The sequence below is a fragment of the Trachemys scripta genome, chromosome 6 (genome assembly GCF_013100865.1).
Source record: "Trachemys scripta elegans isolate TJP31775 chromosome 6, CAS_Tse_1.0, whole genome shotgun sequence".
Taxonomy (NCBI): Eukaryota; Metazoa; Chordata; order Testudines; family Emydidae; genus Trachemys; species Trachemys scripta.
In genome coordinates, this window is record NC_048303.1 from 1,713,818 (window position 1) to 1,735,522 (window position 21,705).

Genomic DNA, 21,705 nt, shown 5'->3' on the forward strand with positions numbered 1-21,705 from the left:
GCAGTTAGACCCACATTCTTGTGGGGAACTGACCGGCTAGGCCCTGACATGGGCTACGGCTTGAGGGATGACAGTATTGACTATTGTTTGTAGCACAAAACGCCTTGATGCCCCCAGCAGGATCAGGGCCCCGTTCTGTTGGGTGCTGCAGACCCAGAAGCAGAGGTGGTCCCTGCCCTGAAGCGCTCCCAACTGAAGGGCCCAATCCTGCACTGCGCCTTGTGTTGCTGGACCCTTATGGACTCCAGGGGGGGCTGTGTCTGCCAGGAGCTCGGTGCGCAAACGAGGCCTGTGACGATGAGCCAGCTGTAGAGGGCTGAATCAGCTCTGTACATACATGCACCACTCCTGCCTGCCCCGGGGCTCTGCCGCCTGGCCCTTACACGCAGGCTGCTCTGGGAGGCGTCTCCACAGAGGTCGCTGCTGAGAAGGAATGGGATGGAAGACAAGGCAGTGGCTTTATGGGTTGCACCTGCAGGCCCAGAGAGAGATTCATAGAAACGTAGGACTGGACGGGACTCGATAGGTCACCCAGTGTAGCCTCTTGCAGTGAGGCAGGACTCAGTATTATCTAGACCAGGGGTGGCCAACCTGGAGCTCGGAGCCACATGCGGCTCTTCAGAGGTTAATATGCGGCTCCTTGTCTAGGCACCGACTCCGGGGCTGGAGCGACAGGCGCCAACTTTCCAATGTGCCGGGGGGGGCGGGGCCTCATTGCTCAACCCCTGGCTCTGCCAAAGGCCCTGCCCCCACTCCACCCCTTCCCGCCCCCTCCCCTGAGCCTGCCGTGCCCTCGCTCCTCCCCTCTCCTCCCCAGAGCCTCCTGTACGCCACAAAACAGCTGATTGGGAAGCACAGGAAGGGAGCGGGAGGCGCTGATCGGTGGCTGCCGGTGGGTGGGAGGCGCTGGGAGCAGGGTGGGGGGAACTGATGGGGACTGCTGACGTATTCCTGTGGCTCTTTGGCAATGTACATTGGTAAATTCGGGCTCCTTCTCAGGCTCAGGTTGGTCCCCCCTGAACTAGACAGTCCCTGGCAGGTGTTTGTCTAACCTGCTCTTACCAATCTTCAGTGTCGGAGATTCCACAACCTCCTTGGGCAGTTTATTCCAGTGCTTAACTACCCTGACAGGAAGCTTTTCCTAATGTCCGACCTAAACCGCCCTTGCTGCAATTTAAGCCCATTGCTTCTTGTTCTGTCCTCAGTGGTTAAGGAGAACAATTTATCACCCTCCTCTTTATAACAACCTTTTATGTAATTATATTCCCATGTCCCCTCTCAGTCTTCTCTTCTCCAGACCAAACAAATCCAATTTCTTCAATCTTCCCTCATAGCTTCTGTTTTCTAGACCTTTCATCATTTTTTGTTGCTCTTCTCTGGACTTTGTCCAATTTGTCCCCATCCTTCCTGAAATGTGGACCCTAGAACTGGACACAAGACTCCAGTTGTGGCCTTATCAGCGCGGAGCAGAGTGGAAGAATTACCCCTCGTGTCTTGCTTACAACACTCCCACTAATACATCCCAGAATGATGTTTGCTTTTTTTGCAACAGCGTTACACTGTTGACTCATATTTAGCTTGTGATCCACTATGACCCCCAGATCCCTTTCCACAGTACTCCTTCCTAGGCAGTCATTGCCCAGTTTGTGTGTGTGCAACTGATTGTTCCTTCCTAAGTGGAGTACTTTGCATTTGTCCTTATTGAATTTCATCCTATTTACTTCAGACCATTTCTCCAGTTTGTCTAGATCATTTTGAATTTTAATCCTATCCTCCAAAGCACTTGCAACTACTCCCAGCTTGATATCATCCGCAGACTTTCTAAGTGTACTCTCTATGCTGTTATCCAAATCATTCATGAAGCTATTAAGAGACCTGGAGCCTGCGGGACCCCACTCGGTATGCCCTCCCATCTTGACTGTGAACCATTGATAACTACTCTCTGACTACGGTTTTCCAACTAGTTGTGCCCCCTCCTTAAGGTAGGCTTGTCTAGGATGTGTTGCTCTAATTTGTTTATGAAGCTCTCCTGCCGACGTAGTGCTGTGCACACTACCACTTATGCTGGTGAAACGTATGTCGCTCGGCTGTGTTTCTTCACACCCCTCAGGTGTGTTTCTTCACACCCCTGGGCGACATAAATTTTGTCAACATAAGTGGTAGTGTAGACATGGCCTTACTAAAGTGGAGATATATCACATCTATTTCTTCCCCCCTATCCACAAGGCTTGTTACACTGTCAAAGAAGGATATTAGGTTGCTTTGACATGATTTTTTCTTGACAAATCCATGTTGACTGTTACTTATCACCTTATCTTCTAGGTGCTTACAAACTGATTGTGTTATTATTTGCTGCATTATCTTTCCAGTTACCGAAGTTAAGCTGACTGGTCTTTAATTCCCTGGATTATCCTTATTCTTCTTTTTATAGATAGGTATTATATTTCCCTTTTCCAGTCTTCTGGGGTCTCACCTGTCCTCCAGGAGTTCTCAAAGATAGTCGCTAATGGCTCAGAGATTTCTTCAGCCAGTTCCTTAAGTATTCTAGGATGTATTTCATCAGGCCCTGCTGACTTGGTTTTAGCCCATGAAAGCTTATGCCCAAATAAATTTGTTATTTCAGGTTTCAGAGTAGCAGCCGTGTTAGTCTGTATCCGCAAAAAGAACAGGAGTACTTGTGGCACCTTAGAGACTAACAAATTTATTAGAGCATAAGCTTTCGTGGACTACAGCCCACTTCTTCGGAGTTTAAGGTCCGCCTTCTTGAAATCATTGTCTTTATCCTGCTGTTTCCCCTCCTGTCATTCCTTAGAATCATGAACTTGATCATTTCCTGATCACTTTCACCCAAGCTGCTTTCTGCCTTCAAATTCTCAACCAGTTCCTCCCTCTTTGTCAGGATCAAATCTATAATAGCCTCTCCCCTAGCCGCTTTCTCCACCTTCTGCAACAAGAAGTTGTCTCCACTGCATTCGAAGAGCTTGCTGGATAATCTGTGCCCTGCTGTGTTATTTTCCCAGCAGAAGTCTGGGTAGTTGACATGCCCCAACACCTCCCAGTTCTGTGCTTTGGATGATCTTGTTAGTTGTTTTAAAAAAGCCTCATCCACCTCTTCTTCCTTGTTAGGTGGTCGAGAGTAGACACCTACTATGACATCACCTTTGTTTTACCCCTTTTATCCTTACCCAGAGACCTTCAGCAGGTCTGCCTCCCCCTTCCACCTCAACCCCAGTGCAGGTGTAGACATCTTCGAGATACAAGGCAACACCTCCTCCCTTTTTTCCCCGCCTGTCCTTCCTGAGCAAGCTGTACCCTTCTGTACCAATACTGTGATGCCAGCTATGTTGTAATTGAGATTATTCACTAGTATTTTGACTTCTTCCTGTGTATTCCCATACTTCTCGCATTAGTGTACCAAGATCTAAGATGTTCGTTAGATTTCTCTCTCTATTCCCTCTGGTCTCTCCTTTGTCCCTGCTGTGATGGAACCATGTTCCCCCCAGGTTCCGACCCTTCATCCAGGTCTCCATGGTTTGGACTCACCTGTGGACTTTTGTCTCCTGCCCCTGTCGAACGCCAATCTCTATCCGAAGGTTCATCAGTCTCTAGGTTAGTCAGTCTCTATCTGAAGGTTCGTCACTCTCTAGGTTAGCCAGTCTATCCGAAGGTTCGTGACTCTCTAGGTTAGCCAGTCTCTATCCGAAGATCCTCTTCCCCTTCCTTGCTAGGTGGACCTCATCTCTGCTCAGCATCGTGTGCCTCCTAGTGCCCCATTTCTCACTTTGCCCTGCTCCAGGTGGCTGGATCAGGGCCCCCTTGCCCTTCAAATGAGACGTTTAAGTGAGCTGCCGTCTCGTCTCTCTGGTGGCTCTGGCCACGGGCAGTTAAAGATCCCAGGATGCGTTACCGAGGACAAGCACAGTTGCTCATTCTCTCTCTCTGAGCGCTCAGGCACCTTGCCTGGCATGAGAACCTGACCAGAACAGAGTGCAGGGCGGCTGCTGCCTGCCCCCGCGGTCACCCTCTGCTTTGCCTCAGAGGACAGCAGGCTTTGAGCAGGAGTCCTGGGTCTGGGTCAGGCCAGGTGGGGTAGGAGGTCATTGATGGTTCATTTGGAAAGGGTGAGGCTGGGCTGACATCCCTGTAGTCCTTTTGCCCGAAGGCCTCTGCTGGCACGATCTGTCTATCCTATGTGTCAGCCTGGTCCATGGACCCAGTCACTGGCCAGTCTACAAGTCCTTCTCATTTCTAGCAGCTCTGTGAGAAGCCCTCAGGCTGGCTGTGACGCACACATGCTAAGCCTAGCTGCTGTTTCCGTTTGACATGGGGCAGTTCAATGTTCTCGCTTTGCTGCTTTGTTTTATAGCTCTCAGGATAAAAGCCTTACTACTAGTGCCAGCCAGGAGCGCTCTCCTTTAGCTCCAGTGGCAGCGGCTTGTCACTTTGGAGCTTAGAGAACCAGGGTTCGGCTCCCCAGTTGAGCGGGTGAGTTCAGCTGTAATTGTATCTGTTGTTTGCAACAAGTGGGTTTATTACAACCCAGCCTCAAATTCTTTCTCTCTCCTGCACGCGCAGCGTCAAGGGAAGGGCTGACGCATTTGCATGAGTGTGTAAATCCAGATCGGAATAATTGTCCGGATGTAACGAAGCTTGTCATTTTTTTCGGCACGCATAGTTAGCTTTGATTTACTGGGCCACCGGCTCCGTGCCCAGCCTGGATTGCATCAGCCCAGAGCTGTAAATGAAATCTGCAATAAGTCAAGCAGTATTAAACTTTACAGTCGCCGTATTTAAAACCGAGACACTTCCCCTAATAAATCAGAGCAAGTGGGATTGTAAATATCGAGGCAGGATCCATATTGCTTAATTAAACCGGGCCTAATGAACATCCTGTTTGTTGCATTGTGATTTAGGATGAGACCTAAGGAGACAGACCGTGCCTGACAATTTAGAGACCAGGTGGCTGAGAGAATATGTTAAAAAGGGTCTCTAGGCCATGGCAAAGGGGCTGCTGGTGAAATAGCCGAGATGCTGTGGGGCCAGTGCAGGCCCCCATCCACGGGGCATTCGAGCCGTTTGGGGCTCAGGTCGAGCACTGCTATTGAAGTCACCCAATCAGCAGAGCAAGGAAGCAGAATTAGCCCCGTGATCTGTTGGGCGAGCGTAGAGCTGTGAGCATAGTGCTGTGCCCGGCTGCCTTCTGCGGGAGTAGTGCCCTAGAGCTGCCCCCGCCTGGCATCCGAGTGAGGGGCACCTCAGCAGCTCTGGCCTCAGCTGGCTCGTGGTCACCTTTAAAGAGGAGGGGAATCCCCCGTGTCCCCACCGAACAGCTCCCGTACCCATTGGGGAAAGGCTGGCTGGCCCCTGTGCAGCTGGAGCACCAGGCATGGGGAGCTGAGTCTGTCAGAATCGTGGCCGCAGTACACACGGCGCCTCCTAGGGGGCGCTGGCTGCACAGACCGCTCAAGAGAGGGAGGATGGCTGAGGGCTCACCTAGGATTTGAGAGACCCAGGTTCAATTCCCTTCTCTGCCACAGATGCCCCATCTGACCTTGGGCAAGTCACTTAACCACACCGTACCTCAGTTTCTCCAGGTGTATCATGGGGCTAACAGCCCTGCCTTGTGGGGATAAATGCATTAAGGGCTGTGCGGCACTGGGGTGATGGAGCCAGATAAGTCCCTTAGACAGACCACAGTCCAACGGCAGGCCTGGACACTCAGACTAGGGTTTGTGGGTCCCGGCTGCAGCGGGGAATGGCCCTGCTGGAGGAAGGGTGCGGCTTGGCAGGCTCAGCCTTGAGACAAAGCAGTGGGCTAGGAGCTTTGCGCCCCACCCCACCCAAGGAGAGGCGAGGGGAGCAGCAGGCCCAGTGCTTCCCCATGCAGCCAGCCCACCTCTGCATCCGGCCAAGCAGCCTGCACTGGGTGGGTGCCTACGTCCCAGGCTCAGCGAGCTCCTAGTCCCAGCAGTTTCCCCTGGCAGCTTTGTTGAAGCCAGAGGTGCAAAGTAGGGCTGCCAAACGATTAAACAAACTAATCGCTGTTTTAATCGCACTGTTAAACAAGACTAGAATACCATTTATTTAACGATTTTGGGTGTTTTCTATATTTTCAAATATATTGATTTCAATGACAACACAGAATACAGAGTGCACACTGCTCACTTTATAGTTATTTTGGATTACAAATATTTGCACTGTAAAAAAGATAAAAGAACTAGTATTTTTCAATTCACCTCATACAAGTACAGTACTGTCGTGCCATCTCTTTATCATGAAAATGCAACTTACAAATGTAGCATTTTTTGACGTAACTGCACTCAAAAATAAAACAAGGTAAAACTTTAGAGCCTACAAGTCCACTCAGTCCTACTTATATATGGAGATATCCTATCTCATAGAGCTGGAAGGGACCCTGAAAGGTCATGGAGGCTAGCCCCCTGCCTTCACTAGCAGGAGCAAATACTGATTTTGCCCCAGATCCCTGGGTGGCCCCCTCAAGGCCTGAGCTCACAACCCTGGATTTAGTAAGCCAATGCTCAAACCACTGAGCTATCAGTCAGCCAATCACTCAGCCAAACAAGTTTGTTTACATTTGCAGGAGATAATGCTGCCCGCTTCTTGTTTACAATGTCACCTGAAAGTGAGACCAGACATTCCCATGGCACTGTTGTAGCCGGCGTTGCAAGGTATTTATGTGCCACATGTGCTAAACATTTGTATGTCCCTTTGATCACCATTCCAGGGGACATGCGTCCATGCTGATGGCTGGTTCTGCTCGATAATGATTCAAAGCAGTGTGGGCCGACGCATGTTCATTTTCATCATCTGACTCAGATGCCATCCGGAGAGGGTTGATTTTCCTTTTTGGTGGTTCAGGTTCTGTAGTTTCTGCATCAGAGTGTTGCTCTTTTAAGACTTCTGAAAGCTCCACACCTCGTCCCTCTCAGATTTTGGAAGGCACTTCAGATTCTTAAATATCGGGACTGTCCCTATAAAATTGGGACATCTGGTCACCCTAGTGAAATGTTAATGACCTACAAGGCTTTGGGCTGAACGGCACAATGGAAAGGTGAGACCCTATTGTTATAGAATCATAGAACTGGAAGGGACCTCGCGAGGTCGTCTAGTCCAGTCCCCCGCGCTCAAGGCAGGACTAAGTATTATCTAGACCGTCCCTGACAGGTGTCTGTCCAACCTGCTCTTCTAGTTGGGAAAGTTGCCATGGAATCGTTTTAACGGGGAAGGAAGGTTAGGGGGACGGGAGGAGACAGAGGGAAGGGGAATCTGGCGGAAGGGCGAGGGAGATGGTTCCTAGCGGCTGCACTCAGCCGTGGCGCCGACACATTAAAAACCCATTAAAATCTCATCGATGTGTTTGCTCTCGCCACGGTGCGTTAATAACCCGGGGAGCTTTTAGGAGGGGTGTGGTGCTTTGGCGGTGGATTGCATTGCTGGGTCAGCACGTAGGCCTCCGCGCCGAGCTATTAGCACACCAGGGGGCAGTGAGATTAGAAGACATTTGCGGGCGGGGAGGTCAGCGACAGAGTCTAATTTTCATCTGTTTGTTTTCTTGCGCCATTAACACAGCCTGCGGGTTGCATCTGAAGGGAGTTGGCCCTAAAGGGAGTTTGCTTTCTCAGGGCTGTGTCGGTCCTCGGGCCGAGCCCCTCGCCTGGGGGTGGCGTGCCTGCCGCAATTGGACATTGTGGATATAACCCTATCGGGCTGGAACTCAGAGCTACGCCGATTTACGCCAGCTGAGGATCTGGCCTCTTTATCCCTCTCCCCTCCATCCTGCAGGGCGTTTGCTGCTTTTCTCGGTGGCGTGGCTGGGTCCAAGCGTTGGGCTGCAGAGCCATGGAGATTCACGCTCATTCTCATCTCTTCGGAGGGAAGGCGCTTCCCAGCCAGCTCCGTCTCCTGTGCACACCTGCCTGGCGGGTGGACGATAGCAGCCATATGGCATCACGGCCATGCCGCCCAGGGCCAGGCTATGGAGGGCTCGGAAGCCAAGACCAAAGCCTTGAACCGGGCCCGGGGAGCCAGGGCCGAGGCGTCCGTGGCAGGGCACAGAATTGCAGCAGCCACTCCGGCAGCTCACGAATGCGTGGCCCGAACCAGCGGCAGGGCTGTGGCGTGGTCGCCAGCAATCAGCAGGAAAGGGGCCGCTCTGCAGCCGTGGCTCTCGGTGTGGGGAAGGGCCGAGGGCTGCATGCAGGGAGCGGGGCTGGCAGTGGGCCCCCGGCTCTGCAGCTGGGGCTGCCACAGACTCGCACCATCCGTGCATCAGGCTCAGAGGGGGACGTGCCGCAGATGGACCAGTGAGCGACAGAGCCCCGCGACGTAGGGCATGGAGCAACCAGGGCTAGAACGCCAAGTGCGAGGCAGAAATGCTGAAATTGGCAGCATCAGCATGCAGAGAGGGCTGGGTTCATCCCCCCCCCCACCCCCAGCCAGGCCGCGGGCAGAGCCTGTGGGGCAGCACTGGGGTTGGGCATGGAAGTGCGAGTCAGAGGGGCAGGAACTGGAGGAGGGTTGGAGGAATCACTTTATTGCTAGCTGGTTAAGAGCGCTTCATTTGCAAGAAAGAGCCCTCCATTCATCCACGGGGGGCTGGGTCTGGGGCTGTCCCACAGGAGGCACTCCAGAGGGGGCTGGGGCCCAGACGTGTGGGCGAAAGCAATCCTTAGAATGCCTCCTGCTGGAGGCAGCACGTCCGTGGCCCCAGTCCTGCAATCAGGTCCACATGGGCCACGCACCAGCCCTTGTAGCACCCCTCAGCCCCCTGCTGGGGCATTGCCTCCATAGATGGACTCAGAGGGAGCAGTGCCGCTTCCTGAATCGTTAACATGACTTCCTGCCGCTCCCCAGGCAGGGCCGGCTCCAGGCACCAGCAAACGAAGCAGGTGCGTGGGGCGGCCAATGGGAAGGGCGGCACGGCCGGGTCTTCAGCGGCGGGTCCCTCGGTCCCTCTCGGACCCGCCGCTGAATTGCCGCCGAGGAATGAAGCGGCGCGGTTGAGCTGCCGCCAATCGCGGCTTTTTTTTTTTTCTTTCTTTCTATCTTTCCCCTTCTCCGCTTGGGGTGGCAAAAAAGCCTGAACTGGCCCTGGGTGCTTATGCCCTCATTTCATAGAATATCAGGGTTGGAAGGGACCTCAGGAGGTATCTAGTCCCACCCCCCACTCAAAGGAGGACCAATCCCCAGACAGATTTTTTCCCCCAGATCCCTAAATGGCCTCCTCAAAGATTGAACTCAACCCTGGGTTTAGGAGGCCAATGCTCAAACCCCTGAGCTACCCCCTGTTTGCACCTGTTCAAAATGGGATGTGAAATCCCACCTGTGCAGAGCGCATTGCTCATACCCAGGGTGGCATTTTACAACCACTGTAAGTGACAAGACACCAGCTGGGGGAGAATGAGCCTTCATCAGTGTTCCTGGGACGTTTCCCAGCCAAACACCAGCCAGGCACAGCCAGACACACTCCTAGCCCGAGGCACCAGATCAACTGGGTACAGGGTGGCTTTTGCCTAGGTTTTTTTTGCATTTACAGAGCTGGCTCTGTTCTGCGGATCAGAGTTTTCACGTTTATTAGAGAATGCGTTACGGTAAAAAGGAGGTGGAGGTTTTAAAGTTTATGCGGTTTCTTGTTAAAGGTCTCATATATATGATTCATCTCCATATCTTGCACCCTTTTCACAGTATATTTCTACATCAAAGCCACTATAAAACCCAGCCTGTTCCTTTATGTAGGGGAAGTAATGTTTGGAATGGTTATAGAATATTTTTAGTGCATTTCGTTATATTGCTGTGGCCTGAATCCTCTTAATAAAGGGAGAGCATGTAGTGTGCTCTTTGTGGATTATAATGGAGTGGGCCAAGAGACGGTAGTTTCATGGGTTCTAGGCCTGGCTCTGTCACTGATGGAGTTTGGCCAAGCCAGTTCCCATTTCTGTACCTCAGTTTCCCTATCTGTAGAATGAAGTGAAATGCTGCCAGGACTAAGTGCACACAAGGCGTGAGTGTAAAGAAATGGACATCTTGTTTGTCTGCACTGGTATAACCCGTAGGCAGCAGTTGCTTCTAAAAAACTGATTCACTCAGGGAGAGAGGCTCTGGCAGAAGAGACTTTACTGGTGATTTGCTGAGCATCTAAAATGAACTGTACCACAGCTGACTTTAAGCATCTCTCCAAGATCTAACTCCTATTCATTCAGATAAAGAGAATTTGTAACATAGTCAGCAACAGCACCATCTGGTGGATCCCAATTATACAACCTACATTGTTTAAACCCCTTAGGGCTAGTAACACTGTCTCCTGAGCTCATTTACCCTGTGTGGCGGGACGACGATTCACCAGCGCGGCGCTTCCTGCTGATTGTCTCGGGAATTAGCTCTTTCCAGCCCGGAGCGCCCTCTGCAGGCTGGTGGCTCGCCCGCTGCTGCCCCCGTGTCCCTCCCGGACCCCGGTGCCCCACTACATCAGGGTTCTGCCCCCAGCAGTAACCCACAATCTGGGTCTCCCCACCCAGGGGAACCCCCAACCCCCAACCCCACCTTGCCTCAGTGGCTACTGCCAGTCACCATCCAGTCCCCGCTCCCTGGGGCCGACTGCAATGTAAGCCACTCATCACCGGCAAGGGGGGTTGGACCAGTTGCTTTTGCCTATCTCTGGGCTGCCCCTCTGCAGCCCCAGGACCTATTTGTAGGCCTTTAGCTCGGCCTGCAGCCTGGGGTTTTGCTAGGCTGGAGCTCCCCAGCTCCCTCTGCCCTTCCCCTGCCCTGCTCCACCCTAGGTACCCTCCTCAGCTCCCAGGCAGCCAGGTCCTTCTCTCTCTGAAGCCAGAGAGAGGGTGTCTTCCAGTCTCTGGCCCTCAACCCTCTTATAGGGCCAGCCGTGTCCTGATTGGGGCGTGGCCCCACCTGTGGCTGCTTTCCCCCAATCAGCCTGGCTTTTCCCCTGCCCCAGCCCTCTCCCAGGGCTGTTTTAAGCGGGGTGACCACCCTGCTACACCCTAGCTACAACTAACTGCTGCTTTAGGGCCAAAAACGTCCAGATCAGACAGAGGTTCTGGCCCTTGCCGCCCCCTGCCAAGAAAGGGGGCAGCTCCCTTAGCTTTGCCAAAGGGTTGGATATCAGCCTCTCTTACCTGTTAGTTTCTTCTTTTGCTTCATCCCCCTCTTTTCCCCTTCAACTCACTTTCCCGTCCTTGGACACAGCATGCCCGACCCTTTCCTCCTCCCCTGCTCCCTGCCTTGCTCCCCCTCAGGGCTAGCGTGCTGCCATTACCTTGCTTTGCAGACCCTCCTTTCTCCACCTTCTGCCAATGCCCCATCCCCCTTTCCTGGCGGAGGGGTGAGTTGAGCCACGACGGAGGCCTGGGATCTAGTCTCAGCTGACACTGACTCTCTCTGTGGCCTTGGGTGAGTCACTCCCTGTCTCAGTGTCCCCAGCTGTAAATGGAAATGATAAGATGTGTACAGGGCTTGATAGACCGATGGCTGAAACACACCCTATTGGCACTCAGCTCCCGCAGCTGTGGGCTCGCGAGATAGAGAATAATAAGAATGAAGTGGTATTATTACACGGGGCAACATGGACAAATTGCTACGGATGAATACAAAAGACCAGCGCAAGCATGTAGGAAAATAATCAAAAAGGCAAAGGCACAAAATGAGTGACACCTCGTAAGGGACAGGAAAGGCAATGAGAAGAGATTCTATAAGTACATTAGGAGCAAGAGAAAGCCGAAGGAAAGTGTAGGTCCTCTACTTTGCAGGGAAGGTGGACGACATCAAGAAGGCTGAGGTGTTCAATGCCTATTTTGCGTCACTCTTCATGAAAAAGGTTACTTGTGAGCAGATGCTTAACGCAATTAATATTAAGGGAAGGAACTCAAGCCAGAATAGGGAAGAACAATTTAAAGAATATTTAGTTAAGTTAGATATATTCAAGTCAGCAGGGCCTGATGAATAGGGCACTATTAGCAATGATCTTCAAGGATGGGTGAGATCTCAGAGCACTGGAGAAGGGCAAACATAGAACCTATCTTTAAAAAGGGAAACACAGAGGACCTGGTTAATTATAGATCAGTCAGAGTAACTTCAATACCGGGAAAGATACTGGCACAAATTATTAAACAATCAATTTGTAAGTACATAGAGCATAATAAGGTTATAAGGAATAGCCAACGTGGATTTGTTAAGAACAAATCATGCCAAACCAACATAATTTCCTTCTTTAACAGGGTTACTGACCTAGTGGATTTTAGTAAGGCTTTTCACACAGTCCCACATGACATTCTCATAAGCGAACTAGGGAAACGCGATCTAGAGGAAATAACTCTGAGGTGGATGCACAACTGGTTGCAAAAGTGTATTCATAGAATCATAGAAGATTAGGGCTGGAAGAGACCTCAGGAGGTCATCTAGTCCAACCCCCTGCTCAAAGCAGGACCAACCCCAACTAAATCATGAAAGTGATCAATGATTTGCTGTCAAATTGTGAGGGCATATCAAGTGGGGACCCACAGGCATCAGTCCTGAGTCCGGTACTAGTCAATATTTTCAGTAATGACTAGGATAATGGAGAGAAGAGTATGTTTATAATATTTGCGGACACCGAGCTGGGAGGGGTTGCAAACACCATGGATAATGACAGGTTTCAGAGTAGCAGCCGTGTTAGTCTGTATCCGCAAAAAGAATGAGGCGTCCTTGTGGCACCTTAGAGACTAACAAATTTATTTGAGCATAAGCTTTCGTGGGTTACAGCCCACTTCATCAGATGCATAGAATGGAACATATAGTGAGGAGATATATATACATACAGAGAACACCCCCCCTTTTCATGTTCTCTGCATGGGTATATATATCTCCTCACTATATGTTCCACTCCATGCATCCAGTGAAGTGGGCTGTAGCCCACGAAAGCTTATGCTCAAATAAATGTGTTAGTCTCTAAGTGCCACAGGGACTCCTGTTCTTTCTGCAAACACCATGGAGGACAGGATAAGAATTCAAAAGGCTCTTGACAAATTGGAGAATTGGACTGAAAGCAACAAAAGGAAATTCAATAAAGACAAGTGCAAAGTGCTTCACTTGGAAGGAAAAACCAACCCCCCAACTACAGCGAGGGGCTGGACTAACCAGTCAGGGGGTTGTACTGCTGAAAAGGACCTGAGGGTTATAGCTGATCACAAATTGAACATAAGCCAGTACAGTGACGCAGCTGCAAAACAGGCTAACCTCATTCCGGGGGGTATTAACAATACTGTCGTATGTAAGACCTGGAAGGTAATTGTCCCACTCTGCTCGGCACCGGTGAGGCTCCGGCTGGAATGCTGTGTCCAGTTCTGGGCGCCGCACTTTAAGAAAGATGTGGTGAAATTGGAGAGAGGCCAGAGGAGAGCAACAAAAATGATCAAAGCTTTAGAAGACCTGAGCTGTGAGGAAAGGGTGAATACATTGGGCATGTTTAGTCTTGAGAAAAGAAGACTTGCGGGGGGACCTGATAACAGTCTTCAGATATGTCGAGGACTGTTATTAACGAGGACAGTGATCAATTGTTCACCGAAGGCAAGACAAGAAGCAAAGGACTTACTCTGCAGCACGGGAGATTTTGGTTCGATACCAGGAAACGTTTTCTAACTAAGGGGAGTTAAGCTCCAGAATCCCCACCACTGGAGATTTGCAGAACAGGTTGGACACACACCTCTCCGGGATCGCGGTATATTTGGTGCTGCCTCAGCACAGCTCTTGAGGTCCCTCCCAGCCTCTCTGGTTGTTTCTATGCTCTCCCCATTCTCTCACGCCTGTAGTGAGAGACTGTCCGTTCCCGGAGGAGCTCACACGCTACATAGACAAGACAAGCACAGAGGTAGCGGGGAGAAGGAAAGGATTATTATCCCCAGGTAGGAAACTGAGGCACTGGGAGGTGGAAGGCAGAGCCTACAGTTCACCTCAGCCACGAACACGTGTTAAAATACAGCTTGCCCTGCCTACACGCCGGTTAGAACACGTTCGCTGACACATTTTGAGCGCACACCTTTTATCCCAGTGCAGGCATAGCCTAAACAACCTGCCCGAGCCCTCATCTCTTCGGAGGGAAGGCGCTTCCCAGCCAGCTCCGTCTCCTGTGCACACCTGCCCGGGGAGTGGGCAGGACCACGGCTGGCACTTGGGTCTCTTGTGCTTTCAGCTACAAGGCTGAGATGTCCTCTACACCCCAACCTCTCTTGCTCTTGGGATGGTGGATGGGCCAGACCCAGAACCCATCTGGGGGCACACATAGGTCTGAGTCTGGCTGCTAACTTGGTAATAATAGGCCGAGTCCCAGACCCAACAGCCGGGCTCTCGGGGGGGGCCTGGGGCTGTAACATAACCTTGAACCTCAGACCCGTCATTGGTTAGAATCACAATAACTCCCGCTCCTGTTAAACGCTGGCATTTTAACCAGCATGGCCCGGGGCTGCAGTGAAACAGATGAACCTCTCAATCCATGTTTCAAAGCGCCTGCAGGTCCCATTTGGAAGCAGGTGACGCGATAAATATTGAGCAAAGAAAGCGACGCTGTATCCGGAGTGTTTTAATAAAGAAAGAGGAAATCAGCGAAGGCCTGTTGGCTTCTGCCAAGCTGCAGTTTTAATGTCCCTTCCGGCGTGGAGTTTATTGCTGTCATTTCGTTCCAGTTTTACTGTTGTTTTTGCCCTTATCTCCCAGCTTCTTTCTGGCTCTCGCTGCCTTTGATTTAATGGAACTTTTCGCGACAGGAGCACTGAATTACCCTGCAGCCAGGCCTTTCCAACACGCCGGTCACAGATAAGATGTGTTCTCTCTGCGCCCGCCGTGTTCCCGCCACAGCCTTGCCGTGTACATCCCTTCTGAATATTTATGGTCTCTCCAAGCACGGCACAGCCTCTCCAGCCTCCCACTGAGATCAGCTGCCCACAGGACCCCAGTCCTTCACCCTGCTGCTGGTTGGTCCCCTTCCTTTCCCGGGATAACAAAGGCTGGGGCGTTTGGATCAGGTCACGGCCAGACTTCCCCTTTCCCTGTCTCCCCCTCGCTGGTACATTTCTTGGCTTGTGGCTTTTTTGGGTGGCATCACCCTGGGTTAACGGGCACTGTGCCGCGGGGTTTCTCTGCCTTCCAAGTCAGGATTGAAGCCAGCTCCATCCTGGAGAGGTCCTGGTCTTTGGGACAGGGAGCACGAAACGTCCAGGGCACTTGTTGAAAAAGTCAGGAGGTCTCTGGGCCCAGACTGGGTGGGGGGTGGTATCCTGGACTGTTCCTAAGATAAATATTAAGACATCTGAAAAACCCACATGAAAACACCATTGCTGAGTTGCAAAGCCAAGCGCTGAAAAGTGAGGAAAGGCCAGAGTTAAGACTGCCTGAGCAAAAGACGCAGAAGCCTCCTACCTAGCCTGCCCCACTTTCTCCCCACCTCGGCCCCCTGGTCCGATCCCAGTCTTCCCTCATATGGCTCCCAGTCCCCTCTGCAACTGTCTCCCCTGGTTCCCAGGCCCAGTCGGTCCCAGTCTCCCTCCCCAGCTCCCAGTCTCCTCCCCAGACTCCTTCTCCTTTGCTACCTCCCACCCTCCACCATAGTCCAATTCTTGTTCCCTCTGCATCTGAATCAGGCAGCTTCCTCCTCCATGCAGCCTGGGTAGCAGCACGGGTGTGTGTGCATCACTGAGAGAACTGGAGCGCCCCTGCTCAGCCCCTGCAACCTTGGGCTGTAGCATGCCCGGTCGCTCAGTGGGGATGGTGCATGCTCAGTCCAGCCAGAGCTAGGTGCTCTGCGGGGATGGAGCATGCCCAGTGGAAAGGGAATCTTTGGAGGTTTTAGCTGTGAAAATCTAACACATCTCCACTGAGCATGTGCAACCTGCCATTTCTGAAAGGCTTCTAGCTTGGCCAAACGTGGGTGTTTTTTTCCTGGGAACAGAAAAAAGCATCTCCCTGCAACTAGGGCGACCCACCCTGCCAACTTCAAGGCCCTGCTTCAAAGTGTGGAGGCCCTAGCGGTACGGTCAGAAGAATTTTTTTTTAACACTGGCAAACCAGCATCTTTTCCTCTGGTCTGAGCCTTGGAAACAGCAGAACCGTGTTAGCTGAAACGTTCAAAGGAAAAAAAAATCTGCCTGAGGCAGCCACCCAGGATGTCCTGCCCACTGACCTCTCGGTCTGTGTGAACAGCTGCGGGAGTGTGAAGAGACCAGACCAGGCTCCTCGCCAAACCCAGGCCTAAGGACAGACTGACAAAGAGCTACCGGGGGGAGAACCTCAGTTCCCACCACCTTCTCCATGGTCTCCTCCGGCACAGACAGCTGAGCTGGCAACGGCGGTAGGTCCCTTAGCTGCCCCACTGTGGGCTGTGGCCACTAGAGTGTGCCATGATACCTCACCCCTCCACACAGAGACAGTCGTACGTTACAAGGTGATGCACATTCAGGATGGCAACACGCTGCCGAGGTGTTCAGAAATAATAACTCACATGGTCCTTTACAAGACTTTACTGGAGGCAGTGCTTTATGGGGATCTAAACCAGTTCTATCTATCTATCTATCTATCTATCTATCTATCTATCTATCTATCTATCTATCTAATCTGTTGCTTTAAAAGGGCTAGTGTCACAAAACTGAAAACAATTATGAGCCAAACCATCTGGGAGGAAGAATTTAGTTAAATAAATATGAATGATAAGTGGGAATTGTTTAAGAGCACTTCACTAGATGCTGAAAAAGCCACAATCAAGAAAGAAGGTCATATTGGTTAAAAAACTGACCTGGTTTAGAGAGGAACGGAGGGCAGCTATAATAAATAAATAAAATAAACAAGCATATAACAGATGGAAGAAAGGATAATTTGATAGTAATGAATATAAATCAGAAGCTAGGAATTGTAGAAAACTGATAAGTGAAGCCAAGGGACACAAGAAGAAATCTATGGCCAGCAGAGTTAAGGACAATAAGGAGTTTTTAAAGTATATTGGTTGGGTCAATAAATATTTCTGTTCCATATGTGGGGAAAAAGATGATGTAGTCTCAGCATACTACCGGTATGATGATACTCTTTCCATTCCACTAGGATCTCAGGAGGATGTTAAACATCCTACTAAAGTTAGACATTTTAAAATCAGCAGATCTGGATAACTTGCATCCAAAGTGTTTGAAAAGAGCTGGCCGAGGAGCTTGCTGGATCATTAATGTTGATTTTCAATAATGCTTGGAATGCTGGGGAAGTTCCAGAAGACTGCAAGAGAGCTAATGTTGTACCAATATTTAAACAGGTTAAATGGGATGACCTGGATAATTATAGGCCCATCAGTCTGACACTTATCCTGGGCAAGATAATGGAGCAGCTGACATGGGACTCGATTAATAAAGAATGATAACATAATTAATGCCAATCAACAGGGGTTTATGGAAAATAGATCCTGTCAGACTAATTTGACATCTTTGATGAGATTACAAGTTTGATTCATAAGGTAATAGTGTTGATATAATATACTTTGACTTCGCACGGCATGACATTTTGATTAAAAAACTAGAACGATATAAAATTAACATTAACATCAAATTAACATGACACACATTAAATGGATTAAAAGCTGGCTAACTGACAGGTCTCAAAATGTATGCAGTGTTGTTGTAGTCGGGTCGGTCCCAGGATATTAGCGAGACCAGGAGGGTGAGGTAGCCCAGCTTCTGCTGGTGAGAGAGATCGCTTGGTAAACTGGGTGCAAGCAAACAATATATGTCTTAATACTGCTAAATATAAATGTCTGCATCTAGGAACAAGGAATGTCAGCCATACTTGCAGGATGGGGGACTCTACCCTGGGAAGCAGGGACTCTGGAAAAGATTTGGGGGTGGGGGTGGATAATCAGCGGAATATGAGCTCCCAGTGCGACGTCATGGCCAAAAGGGCTAACGCGATCCTGGGACGCATCAACAGGGGAATCTCGAGTAGGAGCAGAGCGGTTATTTTACCGCGGTGTTTGGCACTGGTGTGACCGCTGCTGGGATCCTGGGTCCAGTTCTGGTGCCCACTGTTAAAGAAGGATGTTGATAAATCAGAGAGGGCTGAGATAATAGCCATGAGAATGAGGAAAGGATTAGAAACCTGCCTTATAATGATAGACTCAAGGAGCTCATCTATTTAGCTCAGGGGTTCTCAAAGTTCCTTTCACTGCGACCTCTCTGGACCACAAAAATTACTACACGACTCCAGGAGGGGGACCAAATCCTGAGCCCGCCTGAGCTCTGCCACTCGGGGGGGGGGGGGGGAAAGCCGCGGCCCCACGGTGGGGGGGGGGGGGGGGGGGCAAAGTCAAAGCCCAAGGGCTTTACCTCCAGGCGGGGGGCCTGTAATCTGAACCCTGCCACCCAGGGTTGAAGCTTTCAGGCTCGGGCTTTGGCCCCAGGCAGTGGCTTCGGCCCTGGGCCCCAGCAAGTCTAACTGCAGCCCTGGAGACCCCATTAAAACAGAGTCGCCACCCACTTTGGGGTCCCGACCCACAGCTTGAGAACCGCTGATTTAGCATAACAAAGAGAAGGTTACGGGGTGACCTGATCACAGTCCAGAAGTACCTACATGGGGAACAGACGTTTAATAATGAGCTCTACTGTCTAGCAGAGAAAGTCTAACATGGTCCAATGGCTGGAAGTTGAAGCCAGACAAATTCAGACTGGAAATTAGGCGCACATTTTAAACAGTGAGAGTAATTAACCGTTGGTGCAATTTACCCAGGGGCGTGATGGATTCTCCATCCCTGGCAAGTTTTAAATTGAGGTTGGATGTGTTACTAACAGATCTGCCCTAGGAACTATTTCTGTGGATACGGGAGGTCAGACGAGATGATCACAATGGTCCCTTGTGGCCTTGGAATCTACATATCTACGAGCCCTTCAGACGGAACTCCTGGGGCTTCTCCCCGCCACCGACGGTGTGGTTCTCTGCTCCCGGCTCAGCGCGATAGGGCCGCCTCCTCTCTGCACTTACCATATCTACCCGGTCTGAGCAAACCCAGCAAAGGGAGGCAGGTTGGCATGGAGGGGACTCTGTGTCTTTCGCAACAGGCATGGCAGCAGATGTGGTTGCTGCTGGCAAAATCAATGGGGACTCCCCCCAAATCCTGTCCCTTTGGGAGAGCAGGCCAGGGGAAGGAACATTAATATATGGAGATATACCTATCTCATAGAGCTGGAAGGGACCCCAAAAGGTCATTGAGCCAAGCCCAGTGCCCTGCCTTCACTAGGCAGGACCAAGTACTGATTTATGCCCCAGCTCCCTAAGTGGCCTCCTTTACAGCCCTGGATTTAGCAGGCCAATGCTCAAACCACTGAGCTACCCTTCTCCCTGTTGATCCAAATGAGATTCTATCTTAGGGAGGAAGGCTGCTGGGGACCCTGAGGTTAGTCCTAGTGGATCACTTGGTGACTCCCTGTTTGTTCATTCGCTGGCACTGGCCACTGTCAGAAGCCAGAATACTGGGCTAGATGGACCTTTGGTCTGACCCACTATCGTTGCTCTTCTGTTCTGATGGGTTTAGTGCTGCTTGGCCGGTCATCTGCCACTGCAGAAATCTTCTAAGTACTAGGGACACACAGGAAGTGCCCCAAGAGAGAGATTTTCCCCATTGTACAGAGGGGGAAACTGAGGCACGGAGTGTGTGTGTGTGGGGGGGGGGTGAGGGAGGGAAGCAACTTGCTCCAGATCACAGGTGAGTCAGTGGCAGCACTGGGAAGAGAAGCCAGCTCTCCTGTGTGTCAGTCTTGTGCTCTAACCAGTAGGTGACACTATCTCTCTTGAGAACCAACACATTCCTGTTGGTTGGGGAAGAGGGTTGGTCCGGCTTTGAGGTCTGACAAGGCTGGGGAGGCTCCTAGAGAGGATGGGAAGGAAATATACAGACTCTCCAACCCCACCTTTCTGCCCATCCCCCAGATCCACCTTTCCACCCTCCCCCCATCTACCTCAGCACTCATTCCCCTAGACCGGGGGTGGGCAAACTTTTTGGCCTGAGGGCAACATCTGGGTATAGAAATTGTATGGAGGGCCATGATTGCTCACGAAATTGGGGTTGGGGTGTGGGAGGAGGTGAGGGCTCTGGCTGTGGGTGCGGGATCTGGGGTGGGGCCAGAAATGAGGAGCTCAGGGTGCGGGAGGGGGCTCGGGGCTGGGGTAGGGTGTGTGGGTGTGTGGAGGGGGTGAGGGCTCCAGCTGGGGGGTGCGGGCTCTGGGGTGGGGCTGGGGATGCGGGGTTTGGGGTGCAGGAGGATGCTCCGGGCTGGGACCATGGGGCTCAGAGGGCGGGAGGGGGCTCAGGGCTGGGGTAGGGTGTGTGGAGGGGGTGAGGGCTCTGGCTGTGGGTGCGGGCTCTGGGGTGGGGCTGGGGATGAGGGGTTTGGGGTGCAGGAGGATGCTCTGGGCTGGGACCATGGGGCTCAGAGGGCGGGAGGGGGATCAGGGCTGGGGGAGGGGGTTGGGGCATGGGGGGATGGGGTAGGGGTGCAGGCTTTGGGTGGTGCTTACCTCTAGTGGCTCCTGGAAGCAGCAGCATATCCCCCCTTCGGCTCTTACACTGCCCCGTCCGCAGGTGGCGCCCCTGCAGCTCCCACTGGCTGTGGTTCCCGACCAATGGGAGCTGTGGGGGCGGTGCTTGGGGCGGGGGCAGCATGCGGAGCGGAGTCCCCTGGCTGCCCCTACGCGTAGGAGCTGGAGGGGGGACATGCCATGGCTCCGGTAGCCAGGCAGAGCGGCCCCTGACCCTGCTCCCTGACTGGAGCGCCGGAGTGGGGCAAGCCCCAGACCCCACTCCCCAGCAGGAGCGTGAGGGCGGGATTAAAATGGCTGGCAGGCCGGATCTGGCCTGCGGGGCATAGTTTGCACACCCCTGCCCTATACCCACATGTCTACCTAGCCTTCAGACCCATCTCTTCAGCCATCTCCCACCACCCAGGCCTGCCTCTCTGCCCATCCTCCCTCCCCTAGAGTCCTTGTGACAACAATCCCAATTGCTCCCAGTCCCACAGGAGAGTAACATTTGGAAAATCCAGATGTATTTTTAGGCTCTCCAGCATGCTGGGGGTTTGGCCCTTTCTGCAGGAGGTCAGTCATACGGCAGTGTGGCCAACACTTGGAATTAAATTGCGAGTGTCAGGCTATTTGGTGTTTTACTTAAAGCTCCAGCTGCTGGAGTCATGTGATGGTGTGAGACTTTCAGCTTTCATTCTTAAAAAAGGTACCTTTTTGGCCCTCGTGGCTGCAGAGAAAAGCTTGAGAATGTGACTCCTAAAGGCTCAGAAACCAAGAGATGAGCCAAGCCTCCAAATTCATTGTTGTGAAAAAATCTCATGATTTTTACACCAGTCACACGATTTTTCCGGGCGTGGGGCTGGCAATGCCGCTGCCGTCTCCCTTTGCGCTACATCTCCTCGCCCTCTTCCATCTGTCCAGCAATGAGCCAGCACCGTGTGCTCAAGCCATCACTACATGGACCCACCTCATGCTCCACTGGTGACTGCTCTGACCACAGTTATAGGCATAGAGTCCTAGAGTTTAAGGCCAGAAGGACCCCTTGGTCTGATCTTTTGTTTATCACAGGCCACCACCACCACCCAGCACCCACACACTAAACCCAGCAGCCCAAACGAGACCAAAGTAGATGAGACCTCCAGGACACTAAACTATGAT